This window comes from Kogia breviceps, chromosome 14 (genome assembly GCF_026419965.1).
Source record: "Kogia breviceps isolate mKogBre1 chromosome 14, mKogBre1 haplotype 1, whole genome shotgun sequence".
NCBI lineage: Eukaryota > Metazoa > Chordata > Mammalia > Artiodactyla > Physeteridae > Kogia > Kogia breviceps.
In genome coordinates, this window is record NC_081323.1 from 33,594,698 (window position 1) to 33,608,774 (window position 14,077).

At 38.8% G+C, this 14,077-nt stretch overlaps 1 protein-coding gene across 1 annotated transcript in view; it reads right to left on the bottom strand.

Annotated features, from left to right (window-relative positions):
• Nucleotides 1-4,032: 4,032 nt before the first annotated feature.
• MACROD2 (mono-ADP ribosylhydrolase 2) overlaps nucleotides 4,033-14,077 on the bottom strand; it is a 1,977,737-nt gene continuing 1,967,692 nt past the window's right edge. Inside the window, exon 19 of the mRNA XM_067012448.1 lies at nucleotides 4,033-7,578. The gene's annotated coding sequence lies outside the window, so the exon portion shown is untranslated. The remainder of the gene's footprint in view (nucleotides 7,579-14,077) is intronic.

A 14,077-nucleotide genomic window follows, 5' to 3' on the forward strand; every position in this document is an offset into this window, starting at 1 on the left:
CATACTGTTTTCCGTAGTGGTTGTATCAATTTACATTCCCACCAACAGTGCAGGAGGGTTCCCTTTTCACCACATCCCTTCCAGCATTTATTGCCTCTAGATTTTTTGATAATGGCCATTCTGACTGGTGTGAGGTGATACCTCATTGTAGTTTTTTTTTCTAGTTCAACAATTTTAATTTTACAAATGAGAGTGGTGAAAAAATGCTGTCAATGTTTAAAATTACAAAGTTTTTAAATAGCAGAACCAAATCTAAAATTCATGGTTTGTAGTTTTTCTACCAAATTGTGTTGTCTGAATAAATTCCACAAGCATGAAATAGTGGTACAATGAAGGGGATACAGAATTTGTAGGCAACAAGTCTGTATGCATATTTATTTTCTCCTACTCACAAACTTTGGCAACTTGGGCAAGTTCATTAAATTCTCTATGCCTTCCTTAGTTTATTATGATAGTCAGTACTTTTTTAGTGTAGTTAGTGAGAATTAAATGAGTTAATACATGTGAAGAGTGTTACTAGAGTCCCTGGTGCACAGTAAAGGGTCAATTAATATTATTATTATAGTTAATCAGAACTATGCCTCTCAAGTCAAATATGATATGCTGGGATGATTAATAATAAATGCTGTTATTTATTAACTTCTTTCTATGGACTAGGAATCCACAGATATCATTTATAATGTCACATATCTGTGCAAGGCAGTTTTAATGAGAAGCAATATCAGGAGGCAGAATGTTGTAGTGGTGGAGAGTGAGGGATCTGGATTTACACTAAGTAGGTAAGAATTCTGCTCCACCAATTGCCAGCTCTGCAATTGGGCAGGTTTTATTTCATTTATTTTATTTAACAAACATTTATAAAGTCTACTATGTGCCAGGCATTTTTCTAAATACTCTACAGTTACTGAGTCATTTAATCTTTATAAAAGAGGAAGGGATTTTATTACACCCATTTTGCAGAGAAACAAACAGATATTAACAAAAAGCATCATGGTGTAGTGATTGAGTACACATCCTCCTGAGAGTGACTACTTGGGTATAAATCCTGCCTCCTCCACTTCCTAGTGATGTGACTCAGGTGATTTAATGATAGCTAACTCTGCAACAGTTACCTCTTCTGTACAGTAACCTCACTGTAGTTTTGATTTGCATTTCTCTAATAATTAGTGATGTTGAGCATCTTTTCATGTGCCTCTTGGCCATCTGTATGTCTTCCTTGGTGAAATGTCTATTTAGGTCTTCCACCCATTTTTTAATTGGATTGTTTGTTTTTTTGATATTGGGCTCCATGAGCTGTTTGTATAATTTGGAGATTAATCCTCTCTTGTTTCGTTTGCAAATATTTTCTCCCATTCTGAGGGTTGTCTTTTTGTCTTGTTTATGGTTTCCTTTGTGCAAAAGCTTTTAAGTTTAATTAAGTCCTATTTGTTTATTTTTGTTTTTATTTCTGTTACTCTAGGAGGTGGGTCAAAAAAGATCTTGCTGTGGTTTATGTCAAAGAGTATTTTTCCTATGTTTTCCTCTAAGAGTTTTATAGTGTCTGGTCTTACATTTACGTCTTTAATCCAATTTGAGTTTATTTTTGTGTATGGTGTTAAGTAGTGTTCTAATTTCATTCTTTTACACGTAGCTGTCCAGTTTTCCCAGTACCGCTTATTGAAGAGGCTGTCTTTTAAAATGCTAAAATTATCATTTTAAACTGGAAAAGACTGAGATACCTTTAATTGGCAGATTATATTCTTTTCCCACATTGCCTCTAACCAGTTGTTTAGAAGCTTGGAAATAAGGCAAGCTCAGTTACTGGGGAGGGTGGGGAATTATATTATGTTGCCCATCTGAGTTGAAACATGTGAATGTTTCTCTCTGTCCTGTAAATAAACAATTACAAAGAATTCTACTGTGTTCTGATGTAGCAAATATGGCATTAGGTAGGCAAGGACATTGGAAAGGGGGATTTCCTTTGAAATAGGGTAGTTGGGGAAGGCATCTCTGGGACGTGACATTACAGTTGAGATCTCAAGGATGACCTTGAATTTGGCCTGTTCTAGGAATGGACAGAAGGTCATTGTGTTGGCACTTTTATGTGCCAATTTGAAAGTCACACAAGATGAGGCTGGAGAGGCAGATCACGTCAGTTCTTAGACTTTTTATTTAAATACTTTGATGGCATACAAATCAATTAGAATAGGTTAGGTTATACTAGTGTAACATATGGTGCTCAGATCTCAAAAGACAGATTTACTTCTCACTGATGTCACCTTCTCAGTGGGCCTTGCCTGAAACTCAACTCCACATCTTCACTCCAGGTTCTAGACTGACAGAGCAACCTATCTGGGAAGTGGCTGGGCATTATGGTAGAGGGGAAAAAAGGGAGCACGAGTCTTCAGGCTTCTGCCTGAAGTGACAAATGCCATTGCTGCCCACACATCATTGGCCAAAGCAAAAAAGTCCAATTTCAGTGGGGCAAAGAAGTGTTCTCCTCCCTCAAGGGAAGGAAGTGTCTGTTGGTATAATTATCCCCCTTTAAATCTATATCCTTCTGTGTATCTTAACCAAGAAATAGAGCTACACCTCCTTTCTGCTTTAGTCACAGATTCACTCTAGTTCTTATCAGAGAAACAATAACTTAAAAAAGATTTACACCGAGTGTATTTTGTGTGCACATGTCAAATCGCCCATTTCTCTAAATTTAATAAAACAGTTTTTTCTTATCCTCATGGATCTTTAAGTTAGGGGCAAAATTTAAATCAACTTCAGTAGAAAGGATTTCATATTTCCTACCCAATTGTAAGGATTGCTTATTCATTTGATAGAGACTTGAGCTGGAGAAAGGGCTATTTGCCTACAGTTTTGAATAACAGAATCCAGTGCTAATAAATTACCAAGTACATTTCCAAATGGCAAAGTAGAATATCTTGGCACTTTATTCATGTTTAAATTTGTAAGAGAGTTCAGGAATGTTTTAGTATTTCCATCTTCCAAACCAAGAAATGGAGGTACGTTGTTTCTCAAAGCCCCACACTGGGCCAGAGTTCTGGAAATATAAATGAGTATCATTATCCCTTTTAGTCCTGAGAACCACCAGCAAAGCTAAGCAATGTTCAATGACATCTTTTAAAGGCAAAGGGGCAGAAGTGTTGGGAGAGAAACATAAGAGTGACAGGCAAAGAGATGAAAGAGTGAATGTAGATTTAAATTGAAATTGGCCATACTAGAATCATGTCAAATTATCTTCACTGTCACCTTGAAGCATTTGTGTTGAGGTTGCCCATTGTGAGATAAGACTGTCCTGAGTACAATTTTTTTCTCATCAAACTTGTTTATTATTGGAAAAATGTTCCTTTTGTACAGCAGTTTAAAAAACCTTATTCCTCTTTGACTATTAAGTTCCTGGCTTTGTTGGATAAAGGGATTGACTTTCTTTCTTGCCTTTTAGAACAATACACCCAATAGCACTTCTTCTGTAGGAGATGGAGGAAATTAAATTTGATGGAATACAGATTTCCATTTTCAAAAGAACATTGAGTTTTTCCCATAGCGGTTTTTGTGGATCCATTGCCAAACTCTTAACAATTTTGTAACTCAGTCATAATTCTGTCAACAGTAGGCTGAGGAGGATTGTGTCTGCACTGGCCACATAGCCAGCATGGTGACTATGCTCATAAAACATGCTCAAAAAGAATTCCAGTTATGGATGATGGGTTCCTAAGGATGGGCCAGTGTTCATGGAACCATGGGCTTCATCTCAACAATTTATATCTTGCACCTCAGAGGCTGTTGCTAGGGTAATTAGCTATCTGGTATTCAGAGAAAAATTTCACATTGGGATTTGTGTCTGTTCAAACTACTGTGTCGTTTAATTTTGAAAACATGGCCACAACACTGGCCAGTCTTAGCAGGGGAAGACTATTGGTAAGTTACAGTTGACTTGCAGGGGCAATTTTAAATACACGTATTTGCAACGAGATATCTACTGTCATTAACTGCTCATGGCTAAGGAACAAACTTCACAAAACACAGATAATTCCACCTTATCTTCTCAAACAAATTTTATTCATATTCTGCTCTAACAAATATAGTATGAAGGCAACAGTTGTTTAAGTTTTTTAGTGTATGGCACACATGAAAAGAAACAAACATATTTAGAAGCAGTCCAGTATTTAAATGCTGGTTTAACAAAAGAGGCACATATTATTCTATTTAGCAGTTTATACCAGATCTCAGAAGACATTTCTTTTTCCTTGCAAGCAAAAGACTACATTTATTTGCATTAAGTAAAAACATATCTTGATCAAGAAAATTACTTTTTTTCTGATTTTCGTTTATATCACAAATGTCAGGGTAAGGCAAATCCTTAATGAATCATATGATAAAAACCCTATTCCCCAAGAAAATATATTGAACATATTCTGCTAACTTTGTTATTTGTCAAAGCAAAGCCTACATGCACCACATACAGAGAAATGTCATTTCAAATCAACTGCATCAAGCAGAACTGTATTAATTCACAAAGAGGCTTTTCAGTGTTTCATAGAAAGATGTACAATTAGCTGCAATGACTAATAGGTGACCCAGTATCATAGACCGTGTTTTGGCCACCGCCTTTGTAAGCTTTTATGAAAGAAGGCTTGTCCATCGTCGGAATAGTTACCAGCTAGAGGACACACCCTTTGTCTCTCCTACAACAAGTACCTTTTTCATTAGATCTATTATGTGGAAAGCCTACCTCGATCCCACTCTCCCTGCTGTAAACCCTCATACCACCTAGCCTGGCTGGATTGTGGTTGGAAACTGACATACAGAATTCATGTTCTGTAGAATTCAGTCAGCCTTTCAAACTTTCCATTGTACAGTCTATGCAATGACAGCACCAGTGAAATAAAGGTTTCCTGTGCTGTGGGTGTCTTCGATCTGGTCAAGAGCTAGATTTTTAATGTTTTACTATTGAAATGGAAATTCACTTCATTATTTGTCCTAAAGCATAAAATGTTACCGCCAAAAAGCAACCCAAAAGCATAATGAGGCCAAAATGAAAACACAATCTAATCATAAAGTCAAGTGTAAACAAATTCTGGCGTGGAGCTGATCATACTTACTCCTCACTCAGTTTCCTGGATACAGAGCTGACTTTCTTTTTCTATAGTTTTCAGGCAGAGCCCTCCCTCCTCTCATTCCTACCCCACCTGCATTGAAAATGAATGATTGGCTATCACTGATGTCAAAGGCAACACCAGGACTGAAGTAATTCTGATCCCTACTGTTCCCACCAGAGACATTAGGTCTCTTTCATCTTTGTCCATTAAAGAAAATCTCCATGCTTCCTGTCCCCTCATGTTGTTTGCAACTTAACTCATTATGGAGCAGGAGTAGCGCTAGCGCTCAGGAGTCATAGGAAAATGTGCTCCCAGAAGATTGTACTTGTCAAGTACTTCACAAGAATGATGGCGACTTTCAGTTAAGTTGTAAAGATGACATGAAATATAGAAACTGTCAGTATTCCCATGGCATCATTTCTTGGATTATTATTATTATTATTTTGCTGTACGCGGGCCTCTCACTGTTGTGGCCTCTCCCGTTGCGGAGCACAGGCTCCGGACGCGCAGGCTCAGCGGCCATGGCTCACGGGCCCAGCCGCTCCACGGCATGTGGGATCTTCCCGGACCGGGGCACGAACCCGTGTCCCCTGCATCGGCAGGCGGACTCTCAACCACTGCGCCACCAGTGAAGCCCTCTTGGATTATTTAAAACGAGGCTTTTCCTTGTTTTTCTACAAAGTGATGTCTAATGGCAGTAGAGGACATATCAGTTTCCGTATCAAACCGTGGAATAATGGCAGAAGGGGAAATGAGCATGTTCTGAAATCAGGAGGTCACTTAAATATTGTCGCTGCTAGGTTGATGAGCAGCTTAAAAAATGGAGGGTGTTAAAACATATTACACAGGTAGAAATACAACTTGTTAATTATTCCAGCAGGCCAAATAAGCCATCCAGAGAGGCAACAAATTCAGAAAGGCCAAAACAAAATTCGTAGGAAGATAAGAAGGTGAATTTTCTTTAGAGGAAAGAGCAAAACTGAAGCACTCCATGGAATATTTAGAAAGCAGAATACCCATTTATTGTAGAAACGCTTGATCTGATCCATTACTTTTCTCCCTCTACAAAGAAAAAATATACAGCTAACTTACTTATAATTCGAAAGCCCTTGTAAGGAAGGTGGATTTAAGAAGATGTGGAAGAAATAGTGCGAGTTGCCACAGAAACAAACAGATTGGTCTTAAGAGCCGGGGAGGCTGCGGGAAGCAGGTGTCTTGCGTCCTGAGGCTTCTGTCCACGTTGGCCCTGGGATAGGCATATGTGACAACTTCTGACTTCCTCCTGGGCCCTTCAACCCTCACGCCCACTGTATCACTGACATCTTGGTCCCCTTCAGTGTGTGCTGGGAGAGGGGACTAGCCATCAAATTAGTCTTGGACTCAGCATGAACAAAAACACACCATGTAAAAGCGAACCAGGAAGCCAGAACTACAAGCAACACCTCTAATTGCCCCTAACTTCAAATGAGAATCTGCTCTGTGGGTCATCAGTCCCTGGGCAAAGACAAGATGTTCTTTTATGAGAAGCATATATATAAAGAGAGATTTCAAGTGGAACTCTTCATATTCATAGGTGGATGCTTGGATCTTAAATGCGGCAGCCCCGTCTCTAAACTAAAATGCCTAGAAAAGTGCCACCCCTTACAATTGTGTCACAAGGAGTTACATCTCCCGGGGGGGCTCCATGTGAAGCACCCAGGAAAGACCTCCTGAACCAGGTGAGCTCTGCTGAAGTCGGTGTCAGAGAAGAACTCACCTGCCGTCCTGCTGCCAAGGAAGACCTGACAGCAGCCAGGGCCCACCTTCCTTGTGATGCCTCCACGCCCTGCTCCGGATTAAGCTCTACTTCCACAATCCTCCTGACAACCACACGGAACAACATTGTATCTTGGGAATCCCTGAATAACACCATTTTTAACTCATCGTCCTGACCTTTTTCCAAGTGATTTCTGATGGTTTTGTCCATTTTCTATCCTGCCTCCTTCATCCATGGATTCTGCTAATACAGGGTTTGATGGTTCCTGAAATGCAGCCTGCAGCTTACCGAACAGTCACCTTCCTTCTCTTTCTTGGAAGAAACCACTGTACCAACCAGCTTTGTGAAATAACCGAGAAAGCAGACAGGAGCCAGGATACACATGTATGTCACACGTGCCACTGGGACCCTGGGGCAGGGTCCTGAGAGAAAAGACAGAAATGACAGGGATAGCGCCTGAAAGATGCATTCATGTGGGTCCCCCCACCAAATAAAACTTATTTTTTTTTCCATTTTTTTTCTTTCTCTTTCTGCCAGTAAACAGAACAAAATGCAGCTGGAGAAATTAGAGCAAAGGATTCCCCATCCTTCCGTGGGACTCGCCTCCCCCCACCCTCCCCCACAGGGCACGCAGGTGTCTTTTTCCATCCCCCCGGGGCCGAGAGGCCTGCAATGCTGAGGACTGTCATTTACTTCCATTTCTTTGTTCCTTTGCTTCATCTTGTGCCCCTGCCAAAGATAAGGAGAAACCATTTGTTAGATTAAAGATAACATATCTTCATAGGTTGAGCAAGGAATATCTTTTTCATACAGCCATTTAAATGCTTCTCACCCCTCAAATGTGCCTAGAAAGATCTTCTTTGACTATCCAAGAGCTTTGGATATCTGAGCTGTAATTGCAGGCAGGGGTATCCTTAAAGAGCATATAAATCACGGCTAATAAATGTACGTGACATTGACAACTTGCTTGGCTGATGGGGGTGATTAACTCAACTCTTAAAGGTATTCTTTGAGAAACCTAATCTTGAACCAAAGTGTCCTCCCTGTTCAGCCCTTTCATGTGCCCCAGTTTCCAGGGCTCATCATAGAAACAATAATAATTTACATGACGCTGATTTGCAAAAGTCATTGATTGTCATCCCACCACTTTGAGATCTTATTAATTAGGCATCTGCCGTGTTCTTCACTTGTGAAAGAACTCTAAGAAGATACCCTGCCTTAGAAGAACCTATAGGGAAATACATAGATCTTAAGTATACTTCAAACTGTTTTGAAAAATGCATTTAACACACATCATTCCCATTGGCCCAGAAAGTTCCCTTTTCAATTATTAACCGTACAACTGATCTGATTCCTATCACCATAAATTACATCTCTTCAAGGAAGAATTGGAGATGATCTCTGAGCTAACTTTCGATTCTAGTATCCTATGAATCTTTAAAAAAAAAATCCTTTGAGGTGTGTGTGTGTGTATAGAAAAGCAATATCATGCTCATTGTAGATAATATTTAAAATATCCAAAAGTAGACAAGCAAGGATCCTGCATAATGCCTCTATTGACAATAACTTCTGTAGTTAATATTATGGAGCATTTCCTTATATTATTTTTCCATATCTTTCATATGTATATACACAATCATACATTTTAATTTTAACAATTAAAATTATAAACAGGAAGAACATTACAATCTTAAGACATATCTAGAATATGTTCACTATCCAGATTTAATGTGTTAATATTTTTCAAATTTCCTTGTGATCTTTATTTTACTTTAAAAAAATAAAACATTATGGGTAAATTAAAGTATTTATAGATAAATTAAAACTATTTCTCTTCCTTCCTAGAGATAGATTACTGAATCCTGATATTAGTGTCAGTCAACAATATGCATGTTTTTACACTTTTACACACATATATATTTACAAATACAGACACAGTGGGAAGTAGGTAGTGTCATCTTGTGTATTATAAAATGCGTGTAAATAGTAATTTTGTTTTACTCTGTTTTTAACCATTCGTCAATTATTATTGTTATAAATATATAATCGATATATATTTTGATGTTCCTTTGTGTTTACCATTTTTCTTGGCTTGCAGTTGTTTCCTGCACACTACTCTTTCCTCTGGGCTCAATTTTCTTCTTACTGTTGTGCCTCCTTAAAGGTATGTGAGTAGCAAGTTTTTCTTTTTTCCTGAAAATGGCAGATATCATTTTCTTTTTTAAAATTAATTAATTAATTAATTAAATTTTTTTGGCTGTGTTGGGTCTTCGTTTCTGTGTGAGGGCTTTCTCTAGTTGCAGCGAGCAGGGGCCACTCTTCATCCCAGTGTGCGGGCCTCTCACGGTCACAGCCTCTCTTATTGCGGAGCACAGGCTCCAGACGTGCAGGCTCAGTAGTTGTGGCTCATGGGCCTAGTTACTGCATGGCATGTGGGAACTTCCCAGACCAGGGCTCGAACCCATGTCCCCTGCATTGGCAGGCAGATTCTCAACCACTGCGCCACCAGGGAAGCCCCTCATTTTCTTAAATGATAGTAAGACTAGTGAAGAACTCTATATTGACAATTATTTTAATCCATGTTTTGAGGACTCAGAATTATTCCATTATCTTCTGACCTAAATTCTTGATCTTAGGAAGCTTGTTGTCTGTGCAATATCTATTTATTTATGGTTAACTCTCCTTTCCCTCTAATTGTTTTAATTTTTTTCTCATTGGTGTTCTGTAGTGCATTAAGTGTGAAATTATTTTAAATATGTCCTTCTTGTAACTTATTATTCTTCTTTTAACTTAAAATTTATTATTTTTATCAATTCTGATAAATCCTTGCCAGTATCTTTCAAATACTATCAACCAACTCCTTTTAGAGCTCTTGTTGAATACAAAATGTCTTGGTTATTCTCCTTCTATCCCTTATGTCTCCTCATGTATCATTTATATTACTATATATTTACTTGCTTCCTACAAATTGTTGTTAATTTTTCATAGTTTGCTTTTTTCTTACAGTTTTATATCTACTTTTTATCTTTTGCTGTCATTTAAATGTATATATTTAATAAAATCTTCAAAATTTTCTACTCTCAAGTTCTTATAGTGCTAATCATCCTGTAATTTTACCCACCAACTCTCATTCATGATGGATCATTTCCTTTTGTGTTTTGTAAGTCTTAAAATTGTAAACTCTCCTTCAGAAATTTAATTCTTCTGTAGGAATTCCAAAGGATAGTTTTACATTTCCATTTGCTAGCTCTCCCAGGGATAACACTGGTCTAAAATCTAATATTAAATTAATTTCTCACTTTGTATATTAACATATGACTTTGAATGGCATAAATTTGTGTTTCAAACGCATGGTGCATATTATGGGAGCCCTTTTCTTTCCCCATGAAGCACCCTGGGCAGACTCAAGTCTCCTTGTTAATTTCTTGAGCTGGGTTATGACTTATGTAGAGCTATCAATTTCAGCTCCTTACCTTGAGTGACCCAAGGTCCCAGGTGGGCATTAAAACCCAAGTCTCTAGCCTTAGAGCCTATCTCTGCATCAACAACCAAACTGCAGCCCTTGGGGCTGCTGGATCTTCAGCTCACCAGATTATTGCTTTGGTGTTCAAATTCCTCTTCACTTCTGACACCTTAGCTTTCATGTCAGCTGAGCTATATATTTAAAAATATTTTTGTTATAGTTTATCTCTCATTTCTAAGCATTTGTATTGAGAGGGGTTTGCATTTTTCCCCACATTTTCAGTCACCTATTGCTACAAAACAAGCCACTCCAAAACACAGTGGCCCCCAAACTCATGATTTATTGTTTCTAATGATTCTGTAATCTGGCTTGGGCTCAGCTTGGTAGTTCATCTGCTCCAGGTGTCATCCACCGGGGCCAGAACATCCATAATGCCCTCTCACTTTCCAGAATCTCTCTCCGTGTGGCCTTCCTCATTCTATAGCACAGCTTGAACTCCTTACAGGGTGGCTGGATTCCAAGAGTACAAAAATGGAAGTTACAAGGCCTCTTAAAGCCCAACCTGGAAGCCACACTTGGCCAGCCATGTTTCTCTAGAATCAAAAGTTCAGATTCTATAACCATCTTTACATGCTCTCAAATACTTGTTAAATTATTTTTCAATTTGCACAGTGTTCTATTGATTCATTGAACTGTTCTCCTGTTGTCATTTATGATAGCCCTGATTTTTTACAATTATAAATTACACAACACTAAACATTCTTGTATTATGTCTTTGAACTCTAATTCTATTTCCATTTTCATGGTATTTCTTTAATTTCCCTGGAGGTATGATGCACAAATCGAAAAGTTCTTTCTTCCTGCTGAACTACCAATAACGTTTACAAACCCAGCTGTGTAAATATTTCTTTGGGAACTGATGACATTCCTTAGGTCATTACTGTTCGTTATGACAACTGTGTTCAGAAATGCACTATTGTTTAGGAAGCAGTATGGTATCATCAAAGAATTTTGTCCTGGAAGTATTTGAACTTCCATTGATCAGCTAAGTGACCCTGTGCAAGTCACTTCTCCTTCCTGGAGTTGAGGGACTGCAGCAAACAGGTAAGGGAGGAGCCATGATACATGGTTTTGCAACAAAGTTAAACTAATTTTGAACTTTAAGTTTTGACAACTTATTCATTTGGGTAAAAGTATGTAGATAGATTCATGTTTATAGTCAAGGATAATATTTTGACATTGACCAAGGAAAACATTTATTTTGGTGCTGCATCTAGATATTGATCACACAGAAAAATAATAGTGTCTGTAAGAAAAATATCTAGATGATAAGTCTATAGTTTGTTGGCAGCAAAAGGGCAAAAGGTAAGGTAATACTGAAGAACTTGCATTTAAATTGTTCAGGTTTAGTCTCACTTCATTACTTTTTTTTTTTTTTTTTTTTTTTTGCGGTACGCGGGCCTCTCATCATTGTGGCCTCTCCCGTTGCGGAGCACAGGCTCCGGACGCACAGGCTCAGCAGCCATGGCTCACGGGCCCAGCTGCTCCACGGCATGCGCGATCTTCCCAGACCGGGGCACGAACCCGTGTCCCCTGCATCGGCAGGCGGACTCTCAACCACTGCGCCACCAGGGAAGCCCCATTACTTCTTTTTTTTTTTTTTTTTTTTTTTTCCTTGGTACGTGGGCCTCTCACTGTTGTGGCCTCTCCCGTTGCGGAGCACAGGCTCCCGATGCACAGGCTCAGTGGCCATGGCTCACGGGCCCAGCTGCTCCGCGGCATGTGGGATCTTCCCAGACTGGGGCACGAACCCGTGTCCCCTGCATCGGCAGGTGGATTCTCAACCACTGCGCCACCAGAGAAGCCTCCATTACTTTTTAATGTAAACTTCTCTACTGTATCATTTCTGCAGCTTAACAGGATAATTTTAAATACATAAACAAGGTTAAAAAATGTTTTATAAGACCATGTTTGTATGAGTTTATATTTTTTAGCCATCCTATGCTATACATGTATTGCAAGAATGCTATTATATTTAGTTTTAAATGATGTTTAAAACCGTGGTAGGAAGACAGCTGCCTGCTTTCACATGTTCTCAAACTTTAGTCTGCCACAATGCTGGAGCTTGAGCAATGTGTCTGCCAGGATGCTGGTGCAACATGGCCTTCTGGGAGAGTGCAGAGGCCTACTGAGAAGATGCAGGGAAGATGAAGGGAGGTGTGAATGAAAAATGTTGCTTGCCTACACTGCCACCCTGATGGTGAGCCCTGAGGAGGCTCAGGATGAGAAAGAACAGGATACAGGATACAAAAGATAAAGACCTCATGCTGTGTAGCCATGCCCATTGGGAAACCCACTCATTTTAATTAAATCTTGCTCTGCTGGGAACACGAATAAGAACTGGCCATTCCATGATCTGAGCACTGTGGTGGTCTTATACCACTAGAGGGAAAACCTAAGATAGGTAAGAGGAGCTGAAACAGCTCTGGGGCAAAACCTAGAAGAGTTAACCTCACAAGCGGCACATTGCCCACCATAAGATCATCGCTAGTGACTTTATTTTGACAAACCAACCTCTGAATGGGGAATAAAGCTTTCAAAACAGAAAGCAAAAGGAACAACAGATTTCAAGCCTCCAACTAATACCCTAGCCAGGTTTATATACCTACAAAACTGACTGACTTACCTGGGAATATCGTGCTCTGATAATGACTAAGAATGGGGCTCTTTTATTGCATATTGAGTTAAGTTAAAAAAACAAAAAAGCCTGCTTGATTAAAAAAAAAAAATCTTTTCAGAATTCTGACTTTACAAAAGCCCTTCTAGGGGTAACTTGCATTTCTCTTCTTCTGTCTTTGAAATGTAAATGTTCTACCTGTTCTTCTTTAGGCCTGTGTGTGTGTGTGTGTGTGTGTGTGTGTGTGTGTTTGGTCTCTAACAACCAAAAGGTACACATATGGTATACATTTGTCATCCAATTGAATAGACTGGGGTCCTGAGCAGTCTTTTTTTTTTCTGGCTGTGCAAACTCTCAGGGGCTTTTTGCCATCTAAACCTTTGGTGCGTTAGCTTGTACAACGAAGGCCTTTACTTTCTTAAACTATTTTGAGGAGTAAACCTTCTGGATCTTGTTTAGGTGGTGTCTTTTGCATCTCTTCTGGGGAAGCCTCTTGTAGCTTATTGGTTTGAGTCACTATTAAGGTATATCTCATTAATGGCCAGATGATGGTTCCTTTAAATTGGACTTCTGAATTGGTAAATTTTTAGAATGCTCATTACAAACAGCCGTTTTACTGGTACTTATTAAAAAAGAAGGAAATTAAAGGGTGGAAAATATATCTAATGGTTAGTTTAAAACAAACAAGAAAAACCAGCTTGTGAACTTTTGCTTAATTATATTGTGGGATAGACATGTTTCACTGGGAAATGCTTCCCCTGCTTGGTATTATAAGACAGGGCATATAGATCTGCCTCTCAGGAAATATTAAACATACTAAAGGAAACCAATAAGGCTACCTGAACTTTATAAAGTAAAAACTGGGAACTAATATTCAAGGGCTAATAATAATAAAATTAGTGATTTTGCTCTGGGTTTTAACTTGCGTACTCAGAAAGAGGGCCTTGTTGAAGGTCTTATGCAAGTTTTTAAAGGCATGATAAATTAAACCCTAAAGTCCTAGAACATAGAACTCTTAAATTTCAGTTCAGTTGGCAATATTCTCACTGAAAAGCAAATTAAATAAAATATAGCTGGGCAAATCAATT